A 21,634-nucleotide genomic window follows, 5' to 3' on the forward strand; every position below is an offset into this window, starting at 1 on the left:
AAAAATTTAGAAAAGATATAATCCCTGGTCTGTGAGAGACTAAGTAGGATATAGGATTTAGAACTGCCAGAAACCCTTACTTCAACACCCCTTTAACAAATGAGAAAACTGAGGTTCATAGAAGTTGGGTAGCGTGTCCATGGAAGTAGTAAGTGAAACAGTCAGAAATTTGAATTTAATCTGTAAGTACTGCATTATAATAATAGGAAGAGCAGTAGATTTAGTGTGAAGGACACAGTTGCAAATTCCACTCTGCTTCTCATTACCTATCAGACCTTAGAGAATTCATGCAATTTTTCTGGGATGTAGTTTTATTATCTTAAAAATGAGGGAATAGGATGATATGATTTCTAAGGTCCTTTCAAGATTAAGATCCTATTCTCCAAAACCAGAATTTTTTCTATTTAATCAGGTTTATGTGATTCAGAAAAATGCTTTTTTTTTCTTTCAGTTTTGAAACATCTAATAGGATATCAATGACTGGATGAAAGAACTACTCATTTTAAATAGATCAACTTTTCTCAGAACTGTCTTCTGAGAAATGAAAATTTCAGGCTTTAGACCAGCACAGTTAGTCTTTCAATCTCAAGAAATAAATTCTCTTTTCACAAGTTTTATGTATACTTGTGGAAAATGATTTCTAAATGCTAAACAGCTTGGCATTGCTACTGTCATTGGGGGCACCTGCCCTGAACCCTATTAGCCCTGGAATCAGGAGGACTTAAGTTTAAATCTTTTTTTTTTTACTTAAGTTTAAATCTGCCTCAAGCACTTGATACTACCTGTGTGACCTTGGTCAAGTCAATTATTCCCATTGCCCCACAAAAAAACAAAAACAAAAAAAGTGTTTAGGATTCAAATACAATAGGTGTGATGCTATTGCTGTTTTAAAAAGGGCAGCAGTCATCCCTGAAATATCTAATTCAATTACTCCTTTCTTTGGCAGAAAATAATTTGAGAACATCTTGTTCCTCATTGCTATGGTGACCAAAACAAAATTAAATAATACTATCTAATGGAGTTACACTTAAATTTAATACAGTAGTATTTCTTGGGTAGTATATGCTTCCAAAAGAATATCATGCCAGTTTTACAAAAACACAAAAACCTTGACTTGTCAGTATGGAGAAACACTAAATGATCTACTGTATTGGCCTAACAGGTACATAAACAAAATCAATAAAACTCTGTATGCTGAAAATGCCAATATTTTCTTATATTATGAGGCTAAAAAAGTTATCTGATCCAAAAACAACATGGACATTTTTCCAGTCTCAAATTTTCTATAATGTTAACTTTTTAGACTATGTATCATATATACACACACATATATGTGTGAACATATATATATATATATATATATATATATATATATATATATATATATATATGTTAGGGCTCTGATCTAATGGAGTAATTTTGTGAAAGATATATGAGTCTAACACCGGATTTCATAATTGCTTTTAAAGACTTGGTGCTTATCTTGTACAACAGTTTGAAAATTGGTTAGTGATTCAAAAGCAGTAAAACCTTTTGTAATGCTATTGCAAAATTTGGATATATGCCATATAGGTAAACAATAATTTAAGCAGGCTTTTGTTAGATGTAATCACTTCTCAAAAGGCTTAGCCCATTTTAATATCACAAAAGCATGTCAATTATTCTGATGACCATATGTTTAATGTAAATGTCTGTTGGAATAAAACATTTATTACTGCCATGAAAGGCATTTACAAAGTTCTTACACATTATCTTTATAAAATGTGTGCCCTCTTGTAGATTGGCACAAATTCTTTCCAACTTTCTTCTGTATTTTATTTTGCAAATAAATCATAATGGATTTATTTACTGGATTTAATTAACTCAATTGATTTAACTTAAAAAATTTAGGAGTTAAGAATTGTTGTAATTTTCTAATACATAATTTGCATAATAAAAATAACTAACTGTTGCTGTAAAATATCTCATTTGACCCTGATAGGAGGTAGGTGCTATTATTATTTGTTTTTTAAGTTGAAGAAATTGAAGCAAATAAGTTATGTGTCTTGCCCAAGGATTCACAAAACTAGTAAGTATCTGAGTTTGAATTTGAATTCTTGACAAGTCTGTTCTACCTGCTGTACCACATAACTACCTCAATACTTTAATACTACTGATTATAATTCAGTAATGATAAGGCAACATAAAACTATGACCATGAATCAATTTAGCTTTATTTTCTGAACAGGAATTGACAATTTTCAAAGTATATCTAAATTGTCACAATTTTGAAAAGGATCTGTAGCCAAATTCTACTTCTTATGAGTAGAACAAAGACAGGAATTTGGATTAAAATTAGTAATATTTCTTTTCAAAGAGTGAATTTTAGTTATTTCTTGAATAGTTTATTAAATAAATATGCTTTTGTCAACAAAGCGATGTATAATCACAAGTGAAGTTAAGTACTTTACAGTAAAACAAAGCAAAATGAAAGGGAACTTTGTGAATTGTTAGACTTTAAGTATTTTTTTTCTGTAAAACTTGATTATTGATATAGGATTTAAATTAAGAGCTAATGTTCTTAATTTATGCAACAATTTCTATCCTAGTTTTGCTGTCACATATTTTATCAACTAGGATAGGACCTGAACCTCTGATTTCATTTCATAGGGAATCCCTGGATGAAGAAACTCCTTCTTTAAAGACTAATGGACATCAACTTTGCAATTTATAGCCACAGAGAATTGCCTAAAGTACTTAGAAGTTGAATGACTTGCCCAGGGTTGCATTGCCTTTATGTTTCAGTTATCAGTATTAAATCTTAGTTTTCTGGCAGACTTTTTTTATCCATTACAATACTGTACTTATCATACAAAACAATCAATAAATAAACATTTAGTAAGTATTTTTTAGTATGTACCTGACATTTTGCTAAGCAAGTGATGATGATGATGATGATGATGATTTTGTCCTTCATTTTAAGAAAATCATGTCAGGGAGGTGATGCCATGACATGCATATGACTTGGATTTGCATGAGGGGTGCTGTTCTAAGTCACCAGCCTCACTTTCTCCTCCAAAGCCATCTGGGTCCAGTCATCAGATTTGAATCAGATTGATCTAGATGGCCATGGATGTGAGGCAATAAGAGTTAAGTGACTTGCCCAAGATCATATAGCTAGAAAGTGTCTGAGGTGAGATTTGAACTCAGGTCCTCCTGACTTCAGGGCCATTGCTCTATACACTGTGCCATCTAGTTGCAGATTTTAGTTGGGACTTAAAGAAAGGAAGCCAGTGAAGTCAGTAAGCAAAGTTGAAAAGGAAGAGTATTCTAGACCCTGAGGACACAGAAAAAATGCCAAAGAATGACAAGAAATATATTGCTCATGAAAAAGCCAGGAGGCTGATGTAACTGAATTGAAAAGTATGTGTCAAGGGGTTAGGTATGAGAAGACAGGAAAGGTAAGAGGCTAAGTAATGAAGGTATTTGAATGCCCAATAGAATATTTTATATTTAATCTTAGAGGAAATAGGGTGCCATTGGAGGTAACAGGTAGGGGGATGACATGGTTGGACCTATGCTTTAGGAAAATTATTTCTGTGACTGGATGGAGGAGGTTGAATTGGAATGGGGAAAGATTTGAAACAGGAAGACCTCCTAGCAAGCTATTGAAATAATCCAGTTATGAGATGATGAAGGCTTGAATATATTGGTGATAGTGTTGGAGAAGAGAAAGGGGCATATTTGAGAGATATTGCATTGGTACAATTGACAGGTCTTGGCAACAGATTGTATATGTTGGATAGATAAGAGGTAGTGAGGAGTCCAGACTAACTCCTCAGTTGTGAGCCTGAGACTCTGGGAAGATGGTGTTGCTTTTTACACTAATTGGAAGATGTGGGGGCAAGGATAAGGAACATAATTTTAGGACAAAAGATAATAAGTTCTCTTTTGGATGTGTTGAATTTAAAATGTCTACTAGACATCCAGTTTGAGATGGCTGAAAGACTGTTGAAAGTGCAAGACTGGAAATTGGGGCAGGATAAATAGATTTGAGAATCATCAGCATGGAAATAGTAATTTAATCCATGGAAGTTGATGAGATCACCCAGTGAAGTGGGAAGGAGGGAGGGAGGGAGAGAGAGAGAAGAATAGGCCTTAGGACTGAACATCAAGGGGATACCTATGATTAGATGGCATGGTCCTCATAAGGAATCCAGCAAAGGAGGCAGAAAAAGAGTTCAGATAAGCACCAGGATTACCAAGAGAGAGTGGTGTCCAGAAAATCTAAGGAGAAGATTATCAAGGGAGAGAGGGCGATCAGCAGTGTCAAAGGCTACAGATAAGTCAAAGATAATGAGAATTGAGAAAAAGTCATTGGATCTGGCAGCTAGGAGACACTGATAATTGGAGAGAGCAGTTTTGGTTGAATGATAATGTTGGAAGTTTGATGGAAAAGGATTAAGAAGAAAATGAGAGGTGAGAAAGTGGAAGACCCTATTGTATATAGCCTTTTGGAGTTTAGCTACAAAGGGCTGAAGTGATATAGGCCTATAGATAGGGGATAGAAAGATCAAGAGAAGGTCTTTTGGGATGGTAGAGAAATAGTCACATTTGTAGACAACAGGAAGTCAGAGAGAAATTGAAAATAAATGCTGGAGTGGAAATGACAGAGAGAGCAATCTGTTAGGAGGAGGAAATAGAATAGGATAAATTGAAGATGTAGAGGCAGCCTTGGCAAATAATATGGCCACTTCATATGATATAAAAGAGGAGATAGTAGTAGAAGGCATCTGAGTGATAAGTAAATAAGAAAGAAGGGAGAACAAATGTAAGCTATTTTTTAAATTAAGTGGAGGTGAGGAGAGGAAGGGTACCAGAAGCTAAGGGAATCAGGAAATCTCTTGTGCAGGTGACCCTTAACCTAAGTTTTATGAAAATAAATGATTCTGAGAGATAAAGAGGAGGACATATCCTTCATGTATAGGGAAGAACTAATGCAAAAGGCACAAAGATGGTGTCCAGTGTAAGGAGCAACCAGTACTAATCAGTTGGGCTAGATTGTGCAGTGTATGAAACATTTAGTAAAGCTGAACTAGTAAATTATGACCAAGTTGTGAATGTTTGAAATACCAAGTGTAGAAGTTTCTATTTGATCCTAGAAGTAATCAAGAATCATTGGATTTTACTAAGTTAAAACAGTGGCATCCTCGCTACCTCTTATCCATCCAACATATACAATCTGCTACCAAGACCTGTCAATTTTACCAATGCAATAGCTCTCAAATATGCCCGCTTCTTTTCTCTGACACTACCACTAAACTCCTGCAGTCCCTCAGCATCTCATATCTGAACTATTGCAATAACCTGCTAGGGGGTCTGCCTTTTTTCAAATCTCTCCCCATTCCAATTCAACCTCCTCCATCCAGTCACAAAAACAGTGGCATATATTTTGGAAAATATATACTTTTTGCTCCCCTAAACCTCTAGCTATATACACATAAAGATACACTCACTTTAGATTCCTACAAAATAAGCTATAAAATGAATTTCTGCAAACAAAATCAAATTTTTCCATTGACTTGTGAAATTGAGAATACTTTCTTGTAAAACACTGTTAGGAAAATTACTTTGGCTGGTATCTGGAGGATGGATTAGGGTAAGGAAAGACCAGTTAGTTCAGACTAGTAGTAAAGTGGAGTTGGATGAGTTAAGAGAAGAGGACACAAGTGAACTAATGCATGTAGAAATGATGAGATATGAAAGAGAGTAAGGAATTCATGATAACACTAAAGTTAGGTACCTAAGTGATTTCAAAAGTTAGAAATGCCTTTCAGGGAAATTCAAAAGAGGGCTAGATTTAGAAGGAGAAGATAATGTTATAAGATCCCCTATGGTAATTGAAACCTGTCTTTGTTCATCCCTGTCTCACTGAAATGAAAGTGGTAGGGAGATGGAATGAATAAGGTTCTCACTCTCTGAATTCAGAACACATCCTGTGGGACAGATCATCAGTACTACATGGACTGTGGTTGATTTTGTCTGCATAGCTACTGATGCTTCAGGAGTAATTAAGTTATAACTACTCCTAAGAGTCAGATTATTATTGTTGTTATTTGTCTTTTGTTCTCAAAGAGGTTCATGACATCAGGGAGTTGATGCTATGACATACCAGTGAACTGGATTTAAGTGAGGGAGGACTGTGCAAAATCACCAATGCACTTTCTCATCTGGAATGATCATCATCCAGTGGCCAGACATGGATCAGGAGATGGCCCTGGATGTAGTTGGAAGACCTTGACCTTTTTAGGTTAAAGTCTCTAATAGGTCTCAGTTTGAATAAAATAAAACCCATTCAGGGATTAAGACAGGTGAGAAAAAATGAAAAGAATGACATCATTTGCATAGTCCAAAAATAAAAATCAGTTTGGGAGGGGAAGAATCTCAGGTTTTCTGGCCAAGACCAAAACAATTAGTATTTATTCACTCTGAACTAGACAGAGTCCAAACAATGCCCAAGTGGGGTTGACCTGTGACCAGTTGTTGGCCATTCAATGAGAACCAGAGTGATTTGGGACTGATAAACTCTGATATATCTAGCCAGGTTTCATTCATCAAAATTTTCATTCTTTTTGGCAGAGCACCTACAAATAAAGTGATACACACTATGTGAACAGAAGGAAGGGGAAAACAGACAGAGAGACAGACAGACACACACACATACACAAAGAAAGACAGAGAGAGAGACAGAGACAGAGACAGAGACAGAGACAGAGAGAGAGACAGAGAGAGAGAGCTGTGTTCTGACTCAGGTTGCTGTTTGACCTTCATTCTCAACTAGGACCATGACATCAAAGAGGTGATGCCATAAGATGTAAGTCAATTGGATTTAAAGGAGATGGGGTGGTGCAAACCTCACTTTTTCCTCCAGAGTCATCTGAGTCAAGTATGCTATAGAAGACAGATACCCATTTGAGAAAGGAACAGGATAAGAACTTGCATGTGGATCACAGCGGGAAAGGGTGGGAAAAGAGAAATACTGGGTGATAATCATGAATAGTATGATATGGTTAAGCCCCTATATTGCTAATTGCAGGAAGGGTAGAATGAGACTCTTCTTTCCAGCCTTCCAACTGATGAATCATGCATCCCTCAGCTTCAAGGTTGGACTTCCTAGAACCTGGAACCTCTCACTTTGTAGATGACTATTCTAGTCTATCAAAATTTTTCTGGATCCTGAATCCATCAACCAATACATTTATTGCCCTGCCCAGGTTTATAATAAAATTGATGAATTTTCATGATAAATTTATGAAAAATATTGATAAAATGTTAAACCATAAAGTGCCAAGCATATTTCCCTGTATTCCATTGGAGACCTCCTTCCAAGTTATCTTTGGTACTGGACATTCAACTACTTAGAAATCCTTTCTCTTCTTTCTACATGAATGATGTGAGACAATGTCATAGGCTTTGCTAATCGATAAGCATTCCCTATTCTATTAATCTTTTCTCTATTTTTTTTGCAAGGCAATAGGGGTTAAGTGGCTTGCCCAAGGCCACACAGCTAAGTAATTATTAATTGTCTAAGTCCGGATTTGTACTCCTGACTCCAGGGCCGGTTCTCTATCTGCTGCGCCACCTAGTCTCCCCTTTATTAATCTTTTCAAAAAACATGATCTGTTCTTCAAGTAAAGTATGCTTTTTACTTGAAAATGACTTTGATGTTCTCAGCAAACAATGGAGGCAAGACAATTCCAAAGGATTCATGAATAAAAATGCTATCCAACTCCAGAGAAAGAACTGATATATCAATATAGGCTGAAGCATACTTTTTCTCTTTTTTCTTCCTTTCTTCTTTCCATCCTTCCTTCCTTGCAGACTCTTATTTTTTTTCAAAAGTTGGACCTTCTCTCTTTCCTTTCATACTTTTGAGTTTTCTTCCATAAAAGTGACTAATGTGGAAATATGTTTTATATGATTGCACATGCATAATCTATATCAGATTATTTATCATCTCAGGGAACAGGTTGGGAAGGGAGTGATAGAATTTGAAACTCAGAACTTTAAAAAAATGTTAAAAATTATTTAAACATATAATGGGAGGGGGGAATAAAATATTAAAGAGAAAGAAGTCACTGAAAGTAATTCAGCACCTCCTACTAGCTGATCTGTTTGGTTTTGATTCCATCAATTTCTTGCTTTCAACACTCCACCCCACCCCACCCCCAGGATAAGCTCATCACCAGGAAACTCTTCATCATGAAGGTAACTCCAACTTTGCTACTCACAACTCATCAATGCCTCTAATTGCCTCTGCCCCTATGATGGAAAGACTGGTTGTTGTTGAAAGGTTGAACAAAAAAAACTTCTTGCAGAGTCTCAGTTTGGGTAGCTAGATGGACTCAAGACCTGACCTCAAGTCAGGTAAATATAAGTTCAAATCTGGCCTCAAAAACTTAGCAGCTATGTGACCATGGGCAAGTTACTTAATCCTATATCTCTCACTAGCTGCTTTGGTTTAAACTCCTACCAGTATCTTGTCCCAGAGTGGGTTACCCACTGAGGGACCTTATTCCATTTTCTGTTTCCTTTTGGGTATGAACTTCTGGAGTTAAGTTTCTCAAGGGAAGGGATTGACTTTCTTTTCATATTTGTATCTCCAAAGTGTTTGGCATATAATAGGTATTTAATAAATGTAGGAATCATGTATCTATCAGTCTCTTAAGTAACTGAGATATAGTTCATCTGGGTCAGGTGGTTGAAATTATTAAGAGAATCTAATTAAATGTAGAGAAAATAATAATGCTCAAAGTAAAAACATAAAATTAGAAAATACCCACCATTTAGATTGGTCTTACCTGGGTAGTCTATAGTTTTTATGTAGAAAATTTTTTTAGAAAGTTATTTTTATTTATTTTGAATTTTACAATTTTTCTCCTAGACTTGCTTCCCTTCTCCCCACAGAAGGCTGTCTGAAAGTCTTTACATTGTTTCCATGGTATGCATTGATCGAAATTGAATGTGATGAGAGAGAAATCATATCCTTAAGGAAGAAACAAAGTATAAGAGATAGCAAAATTAGACAATAAGATAACATTTTTTAAAAAAAATTAAAGGTAATGGTCTTTGGTCTTTGTTCAAATTCCACAGTTCTTTCTCTGGATACAGATGGCATCCTCCACATCGCAGATACCCCAAAATTGTGCCTGATTGTTGCACTGTTGGAATGAACAGTCCATTAAGGTTGATCAACACCCCCATGTTGCTATTAGGGTGTACAATGTTCTTCTGGTTCTGCTTAATCTGGCTCAGCATCAGTTCATGCCAATAGGATATGGTTTTTAATGCAGAAAACCCCTACAGATTGCCTCAACCCTATTCTGGGTATTTTTTTTTTGCAAGGTTAAGTGACTTGCCCAAGGTCACACAGCTAGATAATTATTATGTCTAAAGCTGGTCCTTCTGATCCCAGGGTCAGTGTTCTATCCATTGTGCTACTTAGCTGCATTGAGAGTAAGTATTTTGCCTTAAAACCACAAATAAGATGAAATCCTCTGGTGATTAAGCTCTATAATGCTCTATTTTATATCAGTTGTCTATTCAAGTGTAGGTTTTTAGTTCTTAATATTTTAAGAAATACTTTCTTTCGATTTGAAAAAATTTGGGGGGTATATTCTTTGTAGGTTCTTTATACTAGGAGAAAAAATGGCAGTAAAATATATTGGGATAATAGCTTTGAATATCTGTGGACCATCTAGTTAGTCTTGCTCAAAGTCATACCCTGTCCTGGATCACTTCCTTGTCATGGCAGAGAGGCTTGTTTAGCTTAGTGAAATAATAAACTATTCCCTGCATAATGACCCAGGATGGACAGGTTTTAGTGACAAAAGGTGATTCACTAGAGAAGGAAAAGACAAACCTTTCTAGTGTCTTTTCCATGAAAACTCCATACAGTATTAATCATAAATTATTTCCAAAGAAGGTATCTAACATGCTACTGGGAAAGAGCAGAGGACAACTACAAATCACTCTAGTACCAATGAATTAAATGAATTTGGTTTAGTACTAATGGACCAATGCTGAAGGGAAGCTCAACTGTAGATATGTCTGGTGTTGAAAGAAAAGTCTAATTCTATTAATATCAGTTTTGCACAGATACAAGAAATGTAAGATCTATGAACCAAGGTAAACTGGATATGGTAAAACAGGAGCTGTAAATATTAAACTTGGACGACTTGGGTATCAATAACCTCAAATGGAAGAGGGGGTGAATTTAATTCCATTGATCATTACATTTACTACTATGAGTACAAAATACTTTAGAAGTAATGGAGTAGAGTCTCATGGTCAAAAAAAGAATGAGAAAATCAGTACTGGGATATAAACTCAAAAGTGATAGCATGATATGTTTGAATCCAAGGCAAACAATTCAATATCACAATTCTATGACAACCTACAACATTTTCTAGAAATAACACTTCAAAAAAGTTGTCATATTCATCATAGGGGATTGGAATGCTAAAATAGGAAATAAAAGCTTATTGTAATAACAGGCAAGTTTGGCCTTGAAGTACAAAATGAAGTGACTAATAGAGTTTGTCAAGATTTATCTCTGGTTATAGCAAGAATTCTTTTTCCACAACCCCAAAGCAATGCTACATATGGACATCATCAGACATTCAATATGTGGCATGGGTGCCATGCCCATTGCTACATTGCCCAGGTGGGTGGGTCCAAAGCTATGTCTGGGCAACAGTTATCAATAATTTGGATAAAGGGATAAATGCTATACTCATCAAATTTGCATTTGACACAAAATTGAGAGTGATATCTAGTATACTGCATACCTATAGGATCCAAAAAGCTATTGTCTAGCTAGAGCTTTGATCTGAATCTAATAAGACAATTGTTCCAAAAATGATATGAGATTTTAGTGGACTGAAAGCTCAATATGAGTCAACAGTTTGATATGGCAGCCAAAAATACTAATGTAGTTTTAGGCCGCATTAAGAGGAGTGTAGTTTCCAGGTAATGAGAGCTATTAGGCTATTTGCCTTCAAAAGATTTCATCTAGTTTTGTGTTCCACTCTGGGTGTCATTGTTTAAGAGACATTGGTAGAGTGAATGTCCAGAGAGGACAATCTGACTAATGAAAGACCTTGACTCCATTATCATATGAGGATTGTTGAATGAATTAGGGATGTTATCAGTAGATGGGAAGACTAAGAGAGTGGAGGGATGGAAGGAAACATGAATATTTGAAAGACCTCATGTAGAAGAAGGATTATGACTTCTTCTATTTGCTTCCAAAAGGCAGGGCAATGCATAGACTTTTCAAAGAGGAAAATATAGGCTCGAAGGAGTGGGGAAATTTTTTGACAAGTTTTGTAAAAGTTGAATGAATTGCCTTGAGAGGTGAAGGTCTTCTTGGAGGTCTTCAAATCAAGACTGGACTATATCTTTTAAGGTATGTATCAGACTGGACTATATCTTTTAAGGTATGTTACAGAGGAGGTTCCTTTTGTGTTTGAATTGAACTAAATGGTCACTGAAATCTCTTTCAATCATCTGATTCTGTGATTCTATGAAAATTGTTATTGACCCATCATATTAGTTTAACTTATGATTCAGAAAGTCTGCAATAATTGTTTTTTGAAGAATTTATATACTCTTTCCAAGAAGATGAAATTATAATTATGTGATACCATAAAATGTATGGCTTGGTGGTACAGTGACTGGTGTGCTAGGTCTTGAATCAGGAAGACCAGAGTTTAAATCTGACCTCTGACATTTACCAACTATATATCATTGGTCAAGTCCCTTGACTTTTTTTGCCTCAGTTTTTTCACCTATAAAATGGTAATGGTAATGGTAATAATAACACTTACCTCAGAGGGTTGTTGTGAAGATCAGTGACAATATTTGTGAAGCTATTAAATATAGCTAATATAGACACTATGAATAATAACTTATTGTTATTGAAAACAATTTGTACTTTAGAATTTGGAACTCAAAATTTTTTAATTGAATATTAAAGAATGAGAATTAAAATTAAATATAAAACTTCTACAATGTAATAGATCATTATCAACAGGAAAATAGACTTTCGGAATGAAATAGCATTTGAACTGAGCATTGGAAAAGGTTAGAATTTCTATGAGGCAGATGTTAAGAGAGAGTTCATTCCAAAGATGGGGAAGAGTCCCAATTCCCTTACCCCTACCATGGCAATGGGACATAGAATGCTATGTAAAGGGGGTGACAGTAATATGCAAAGAACAGAGAAAGGAAGGACTGAATCAGATTGTGATGGACTTTTGTGAAGGTTGTATTAAGTGAGAGACTAGACTTAGGGAGACCAATCCAGAAGTTATCACAGCAAGAAATGATGAGGGCTGGACCTAGGGTAATGACTTTGTTACTTTAGGGAAGAGGATGGATGAAACTTGCTGTCAATTGGATATGAATAATTAAAGAAAGGGAAGAGTTGAGGATAAATATAAGATTTCTAACCTAGTTATCTGGAAAGATGGGGGTATTAATCTACAATCTCTATTAATCTATAACCTCATCCCTATCAGATTAGCTAACATGATAGAAAAGGAAAATGACAAATACTGGAGAAGATGTAGAAAAATAGATATATTAATACACTGTTGGAGGAGTTGTGAACTGGTCCAACCATTCTAGAAAAGAATTTGAAACAATGCCCAATGGGCTATAAAACAGCAATACTTGGTCTGTATTCCAAAGAGATCAAAGAAAAAGAAACTATATGTATAAAAATATGTACAGCAGCTCTTATTTTGGTGGCAAAGAATCAGAAAGCAGGGAGATATTCATGAACTGAGAAATAGCTGAACAACTTGAGGTATTTGATTATGACAGAACATTACTGTGTTATAAGAAATGGTGAGGGAAAAAGTCAGAAAAGTCTGGGATGATATAAGAAGTGATGCAAAGTAAAATAAGCAGAACCAGAATATTGTACAGTAACAGCATTGATGATCAATTGTGAAAGACTCAGCTACTCTGATCAATAGAGTAATCCAAGACAATTCCAAAGGACTGAGGATAAAAAAAAAATGCTATCCAGAGAATTGATGAATTCTTGAGAAGAGATTGGGACATACAGGTTTTTATTTTATTTTTTCTTGGGGGTTTTTTTTGGTCACGTGGCTAATATTTCTATATATGTTTTTGCAAGACCATGTATATATAATCAGTATCATATTGCTTGACTTTTCAATGGGTGGGGGAGGGACCTGAAAGAGAAAGAATCTGGAACTCAAATTTTTCTAAAATGAAAGCTAAAGAATAAGAATTTTTTATGTGCCAGGCATTATGTTCACAATTTATGTGTCTTCAACATAAGCAGAGAAGTTAGAAAAAGGAGAGACTGGGGAGGGGGGAATAATGAGTTCTGCTTTGAACTTAAAGAGTTTGATATGTCCATGAGCCATCAATAGGCATTTGGTGATAACAGAACTAGATCTCAAGAGCAAGACTGGAATTGGATGTGTAGATAGATCTTGGAGTAATCTGAAGAGAGTAGAACCTGAGAGAACTGATGAGATCAATGAGGAACTATAAAAAGTTTAAAAAAAGTAAAATAAATTATAAAATAGTATTAATTCTTACTCTGTGATATAGATGTAATTTCTGTATGATTCAGTCATTTTCATAGACAAAAGTAGCTTAATTTGAATTTTTAGCCTCAAATATAGAAAAAGTAGTGATTTGTACCACCTCAAATTATGCAATTCCTCACATATTGGGTTGAGTACAATAAGTGTGTACCTGTTACTATTTTGCTGTATGTCACCAGTGAGTTTGTAGACGCTTTTATTATATATGTTCATTTTCCATAGTACATTTGATGCATTTCATATATTGTATAAGATATTTAGTATTACTGACCTTGATTTTAACCACCCAAAAATTAAGGCAGTCATTATTTCTGCCTCACTGAATGGGGTGTGCCTCCCCTATCTTTTTTTTTTTTAGGTTTTTGCAAGGCTTGCCCAAGACCACACAGCTAGGTAATTATTAAGTGTCTGAGACTGGATTTGAACCCAGGTACTCCTGACTCCAAGGCCGGTGCTTGCTTTATCCACTATGCCACCTAGCTGCCCCTAAAAATTGAGACAATTAGTTTAGCTTTTTCAGAAGTTGATGTGGAGAGGAAAGATGTAAGATGATCAACACAATGTTGGGATTAAGTGATTTTTTTTTTAGATAGAGGCAATATGAACATTATTTATAAGCACTAAGGAAGGAGCCAGTAGGTAGAAATATATAATGAGAGAAAAGGGATGTTCAAAAAGGCAAGCTCTTGAAGGAGATCAAAGGGGATGGGATCAAGAGCATAAATTAATGTTTATAAGAAGGACCTCTTCTTCCTCAGGTCATATAAGCAAACAGAATGGAGGAAATGTAGAGATGTTTGAAGTGTACTGTTGAGAAGAAGAATTCATGATAGTTGTTATTTAACTTGTGGCGACTTTGAGAAATATAAGAGCAAAATAAATGTTTAAAAATAACTCAGGTTACCTAGCTGTGTGGGCAAGCCACTTAACCCCGTTTGCCTTGCAAAAACCTAAAAAAAAAAAAACAGAAATAATTCAGGTTTGGAATTTCAGAAGGAAAGAATGTGGATAGGAAAAAGGACTAGAGTAGAGAGTGGTTTAAAGTTGAACTAGCGAACAGATAAATTATAGAACATATTTCTCTGTTTGAGATTTCCTCCTCTATAACACTATTCCCAGCTGGAACTAAAGAAAGAGAAAAGGCAAAGTAATCAGATGGGGGAAAAAATGAATTGACTCGAGGCAAGTAGAAGTATGATCTGAGGGGCAGCTAGGTGGCACAGTGGATAAAGCACTGGCCCTGGATTCAGGAGTACCCCCAGGAGTACTTGGGTTCAAATCCGGTCTCAGATGCTTAATAATTACCTAGCTGTGTGGCCTTGGGCAAGTCATTTAACCCCATTTGCCTTGCAAAAACTTAAAAAAAAAGATATGATCTGAAGAACTCAGTAGAATCCTCTGAAAATGAGTCTAACTTCTTTTTAGTATTCCTTTTGTTGTTATTTTTGCTTGGTCATTGTAATAGTGTCAGACTCTTCATGACTACTTGGGATTTTCTTGGTAAATATACAGGAGTAGTTTTCCCATTTCCTTCTACAGATCATAATACAGAAGCAGTGTAAGTGACTTTGAAGCCAGGAGAATGGGCTTTGGGGAGAGGGTTTAAGGATCAATATGGATTCATTTTGGGTGAAGAAATCACCAGACTGACTCAGGAGGGTAAGAACAGGTTTAAATTTTAATTCACAGGTTGCTACAAAAATTTACAAGTTAATATAAAAAATTCACAAATTATCACAAAAAGTTCACAAGGTTTTTTTTTTAATTTTAGGAATAAGGGCAGCTAGGTGGCACAATGGATAGAGTACCGATCCTGGAGTCATGAGGACCTGAGTTCAAATGCGACCTCAGACACATCTTAGCTGTGTGACCCTGGGCAAGTCACTTAACCCCATTGCCTTAAAAAAATAAAAAATATTAGTAATAAAGAAGTTATTTAAGTATTGCTGTGAACTAAAGAGAAAGAGAGACTAAAGGGCAGCAAACCACTGATTCTTAAATGACTTAAGCATCCAAAGCCACCATGAAAGGTTCAGCACTAAGGAAGCAAGCAGGGAATAAGTAGAAGAGAAGGGCAAATGGTCCTGGGATTACGCTCCCCAGTGGACCAGCTCAGCAAGACAACTGCTCAATTAAGGAGCGAAAGATTTTTTAAGGAGTATATAGGGAGGTGTAGGTGAGGGTGAAGATGCAGATGAGCAGGTAATTAAGGATATGCAGATGAGGGGTGGTTTTATTGATTTGGGTTTATCTTTAGCCTGGGGGCAAGGATTTACAGAGTCCTTGCCTGGGAGGGTCAAGGTACTTTACTAAAGTTCTTTGACCTGGGCAGCTAGCAATGGATTGAGCACTGACCCTGGAGTCAGGAGTACCTGAGTTCAAATACAACCTCAGACACTTAATTACTTAGCTATGTGACCTTGGGCAAGTCACTTAACCCCACTGTCTTGCAAAAACTAAAAAAAAAAAAATTCTTTGACCTTATCTCATAGCTTGAACTATGGGATGGAGGAAAATCAGTGTCAGTATAAAGTAGTGGTCAATGCAGAGGGAACAGATTAATTAGAGAACATATTTCTCTTAAAATTTCCCCTACTTCTATTTTCCTAGTAAGGGTATGAGGAGAGATTTGAACTCAGATTTCCTGACTCCAGACCCAGTGTTCTGTTCAATATGCTACCCAGGCATTTTTTAAATCTACCTAGCCATTCTTTACTTTTATTTCATTTTTTTATTTTTATTTTTATTTTATTTTATTTATTTTATTTTATTTTAATATGTATGTTTTGTCCTGGTCTGCTTCCTTCAATCTGCGCAATTTTTTACAAGCATATTCATATTTTTATACATATGTGTGTTAAGGACAGTCCCCTTTGAGTTTTCATCATAATATAGAAATAGCAAAACAGAATTAGGTTAACATACACATTTATTAATATTTCTCTAAGTTTGATGATTATGTGGAAGAGCATGGAGGTGGGGTGCATCTTACTAGAAAACCAACACCCCACTCCCTCAAATGGAGTCTTACACTGGGGATTTTATACCTTTTAACTATCAGAAGACAAAATCTGAAAAGCCATCTCTGGTTTGTCTAGTCAATGGAGGGAGTGGCCACCACTGTTGGATGGCAGGGTTAAGGAGATAAGGGGAGTGGAGGGCAACTCAGGAAGGATACTTACCTGACTTTCAATTAGATTGAAGTTCACAAAGCAATAGGAATCTCCTCCTTTCCAAAGTGTTATCTTGATTGGATTTGGAAAATAAACTGGAAAGTTTGTTTTCTCAGTTGACATTTTTACATTCAAATTTTATAATTGCTAATTTGTTCTGATTAAGAGGAGACTTTCCCTGTGAATGCTAACTAGTTGAATTTCCCTACCAATTCCCTAATTCCATTCTTAAAGGTCAAGTAAAATAAATCATTATACCTTTGATGAAATACATTTTAATTCCCTCAAAAAAAGTAATTTTTGTTACTTCAGTAAACAAGTATATAACTTAAAGAGAAAAAGTGCCAAGTAGAGGGTGACAAGCTGTCATTTGTTTTCACTGTGTGTTATGCCCCAAATTCCCCCCAAGATATTATCTGTGTGCTAGTGTTCTCTGAACAGTAAAACCAATAAGAAATTGGGACACAATTAAACAATAAAATATAGATTTCAAGGATTATCTTATTGCCCATTTCAAAGCCATAGAAGTAGGGGGGGAAAGAATTTTAATAAGAATCAGTTTTGGTTCTGCATATGTTCCAACACTGGCTGCTGTGGTCACCTGACTTCTTTCACTCCATAAAAGATACATTTGCTTACTTGAGTAATATAACATAATCTAGTTTTGTGTAGCACATTTATTGTTCTTATTTGAGTATTAAAGGCATGAAATATTAAACTACCTTTTGGTATATCTTTTTGTGTACTTAAAATGGTCATTAGGGTATACCAACTGTTAATTTATTTGAATGCCACCACTGTCTAGAGGGTAACCCTATTGTGGAAGGAATGCATTCCCACTTAAAGAACTCTGAAATGAAATGCTTTCATTTTATATATATATATGACAATCCATTTGGATCTTAAATATAACCACCTATGATACTTTACAGCATAGCAAAATTAATAATATCACAAGGACTCATTAATGCAAAAAGCAAAAATAATAAACATACCTTAATCCAGACATAAACCTGGGTCACACTCTTGCACCATCATATTTAGTACTTTTGGAGGACACTAGACACAGATTTACAGATATCTGATTAGGGAAACAAGTGAATGAAGAATACTCATGTGTTTGGTGTATGTTATTGATCCATTCAGATGTGTCTGTACAACAGAAATTGTTTTTCTGTTCACTTTGCTTCTTTTAATTCATTGTTGTCCAGCTGGGTATATCCTCTTCTATTCTTGAATTGAAAAATTTATTTAATAAGTTTCTTCTACTTAACTATTGTGAACATGAATTTGCAAATTACCTTGATTTGCTTGAGCTCCCCATTATCTAGCTAACTGAACAATGTGGTATTAGACTAACTTAACCAATCAGAATATTGAATGACTTGACAAACCAACAATTCTTTAGTGGTGACCAAGAATAAACCTAGCTCAAAGTGCAGAATCATTGAAACTAGCTTAGCTTAAACCAGAATTTACCTTAGCCTCTTGTAGACATCCCATTCATCTTGATGTCTGTACTTGAGCCTTGGATTCTCTGATTCATCCTGTTTCTTTTTTAATGTTCAATGAACCAAGAAGTCAGTACCTTTGTTCCTGGAACTCTCCCCACTTCATGCTTGGAACTCTCTGTCCATAACACGCCCCCTTCCCTCCCAGATCAGCCCCTTTCCTGCCTCTGTCAGAAAATTATATAAGTCACTTCCTGCTTTCCCCAAACTGAAATGTTACAGCATTCGGTTGTATGTTCCACATGCATGTTTGTACCTGCTTAATAAAGATCACTCTTGATTTTTATAGGCATTATTTTCCTTTGGTTTTCTTCCCTTTGGGAAAGAGGAATCCAGGTCCCATGTTCATGCCTCAGGTTACATAGTACCTCTTAAAAGGGTACTGAGAAAATTTTATATTCTCAATATAGCTAGCCATTCCTTTTAACCCAGAGAACTGAAACTCATTAGTCTGGCTTTCTTTAGACAATACAGATGTACTCATCAAAATGTATAGTCACCAGGATCCCGCTTTGTCCGGTCAACTTTTAGCAAACATGACTCACAGCAAAATGTATAAAAACACTATTTGCACAAGGCAAACAAAGCCCATCCAACTCTTCACTTATTAGGATTCTTCTTAGTTTGTAGAAAATAGAATTCACAGCCCAATAGCATAAGCTAACTAGAACATTGCATAATAATTATGACTGTGGCCACTACAAATCTGTTACATAGCTTCATTTGATCCCTCCCCAATCAACTCACCATCCCACTTTCCATAGTGGTTTCATCCTTCCTCAAACCTCTCATGACTTTCCCTCCTCTTCACTTTCTTAGTGGAGGACCTTGTCTTACAGATCTCTTACAGAGAATATTGAGGCCATTCATTGTGAACTCCCTCTCCCCCCCCTTCATCTTTTACCACTAAATGTCTTATAATATTTTCTTCTCCTTCATCCTTGTTCATAGGATGAAGTTAACTTACTCCTATAAAAGCTAACCTCTCTACATGTCCAAGTGATCCCATTCTATTCCATCTCCTTCAATAGATTGACCCAGCCGCAGTCATCCTCACGCTTTTACTTATTTTCAATTTCTTCCTATCTACTGATTCTTTTCCTACTACCCATAAACATGCCCATGTTTCTCCTATCCCTAATTTGATCATTCCTTTCCAACTAACTATTATACAGTATCTCCTCTGCTCTTTGCAATGAAACTTCTGGAAAGAAGCTATATACAATAATTTCCTTCACTTTCTCTTCAATTACTCTGTTCTAAACTCCTTATATTCTGACCTCCAACTTTATCATTCCACCAAAATTGCTCACTCCAAAGTTACTAATGTTCTCCCAGTTGCCAGATCCAGTAGTCTTTTCTCAATCCTTATTCTCCTTGTGATACTATTGATCACTCTCCTCCTTGATATTCTCTTTTCCCTTAAGTTTTTGGGATACCACCTGGAGGTAAGTAGAGGGGACACAGAGGGAAGATCCAGAGAGCCAGTTAGGTCTCAGGATACACCCTTGGGTCCCCCTATAGGGTCAGCTCAGATCATGCTATCTAACTGTAAATATCTCTCAGTTTCTGTTCTCAGACCTCTTCTCTCTTCCCTCAATGCTACTTCACTTGGTGATCTCATCAGTTTATGTGGATTTAATTACCATTTTATGCTGATGATTTTCAAATCTACCTTTCTTGCTTCAATTTCTGTCCTTACCTACATTCTCCCATCTCCAAATGCCTTTCAGACATCCTGAAAGGAATGTACAGAAAATACCTTAAACTCATTATGTCCAATAGAGAATTCATCAACTTTCCCTGTAATTGCTCCCCTTCTCCTACCTTTCCTGTTACTGTAGAGGGTAACATCCTTCTCCTGGTCCCTTAGGTTTATAACTTAGAAGTCATCCTGGATAACTATCTCTCATCCCCTATATCCAAGCTGTTGCCAAGACCTCTCACTTTTACCCATGCAACATCTCTCAGATATGTCTCCTTCTCTCCTCTGACACTGTCATTACTGTGGTACAGACTTTCATCACCTTATATCTTGATCATTACAATTGCCTACTGCCTCCAATCTCTCTCCCTACTCCAATCCATCCTCCTTTCAAGCTACTAAAGTAGTTTTCCTAAAGCATAGGTCAAACCATGTCACTCATGTCACTTTTATACTCTAGTTACCTCCTATCTTCTTCAATATCAAATATTAAATGTTTGATTTGGTCTCCAAAACCTTTCATCATTTGACCCCCTCCTATTGTTCTAATCTTCTTTCCTTTTAGTCCTTGACACATACTCTTCAATCCACTGATCTCGTGGATTGAACAAAACATTTCATCCCTTGGCACTTGGCATGTTCTCTGACCATTCCTCCATGGCTAAAACACTTTTTCCTCTGCTCTAACCACTGACCTCCCTGGCTTCCTTTAAGTTCCAACTAAAATATCACCTTCTTCACAAAACCTTCTCTGAGCCCTTTTTAATTCTAGTCCTTCCTTCTTTTAATTATTTCCTATTTCTTCTGGATATAGTTTGTTTGAATATATTTGATGTTGTTGCATCCATTAGATTGTAAGCTCCTTGAAGGCAGGTGCTGTCTTGTCTCATTTTTTTATCCTTTTGTATTTGCTTAGCACAGTACCTGGAAACACAGTAGGCACAAAGAAATGCTTATTGAATGAATGAATGGGCAAGGCAGACAAGTCCACCTGGCTTAACTCTTCACTCACCAGGGTTCAGCTTTGGCCAGTCAGCCAACATCAGAGCTCACATCAAAGCAGTTTAAGTAGACTCTCTAAACAAGGTCAACAAGTCCAAGCAGTTTTTCATTCACAGAAGTGAATGAAGCATTGTTGGCCAATCAGCTTATAGTAAACAAAGTTTCAGTAAATTAAATACAAAATATTTTTTATCCCCTCTGTTTTTCCTCTCAAACCAGAGGTAACAGCGGAGAGCTTTGGGTCTCTCAGACCCTATGGGCACTATAGAACTGCACCTGTTGCTATAACTCCTCTTGAATGAACATAACTCAAAAGAATTGCAAACAATTGACAGATATATAAAAACATACTAGAAACCATGAATGATGAGAGAAATAAAAATTAAAACATCTCTAAGATTTCATGTCATAACCAGCAAAGCTACAAAATTTTTTTCAAAACTAAAATAGACATGTTTGGAGAGGTTTTGGGATGACAGAACTGCTGTAGGTTGAACTTTGAATCATTTCAACCATTCTGAAACATAATTTAAAATTAAGCAAAAGAAAGAAAGGTCACTAACTGTTGAACCTAAGAGTGTTCTGCTGGGCATATATCACAAGATCAAAGAC

At 35.9% G+C, this 21,634-nt stretch overlaps 1 protein-coding gene across 1 annotated transcript in view; it reads left to right on the top strand.

The window, feature by feature from the left end:
* Positions 1-21,634, top strand: part of EPB41L4A (erythrocyte membrane protein band 4.1 like 4A) — a 198,857-nt gene that overhangs the window by 1,818 nt on the left and 175,405 nt on the right. The window lies entirely within an intron of this gene.

The sequence above is a fragment of the Macrotis lagotis genome, chromosome X (genome assembly GCF_037893015.1).
Source record: "Macrotis lagotis isolate mMagLag1 chromosome X, bilby.v1.9.chrom.fasta, whole genome shotgun sequence".
NCBI lineage: Eukaryota > Metazoa > Chordata > Mammalia > Peramelemorphia > Peramelidae > Macrotis > Macrotis lagotis.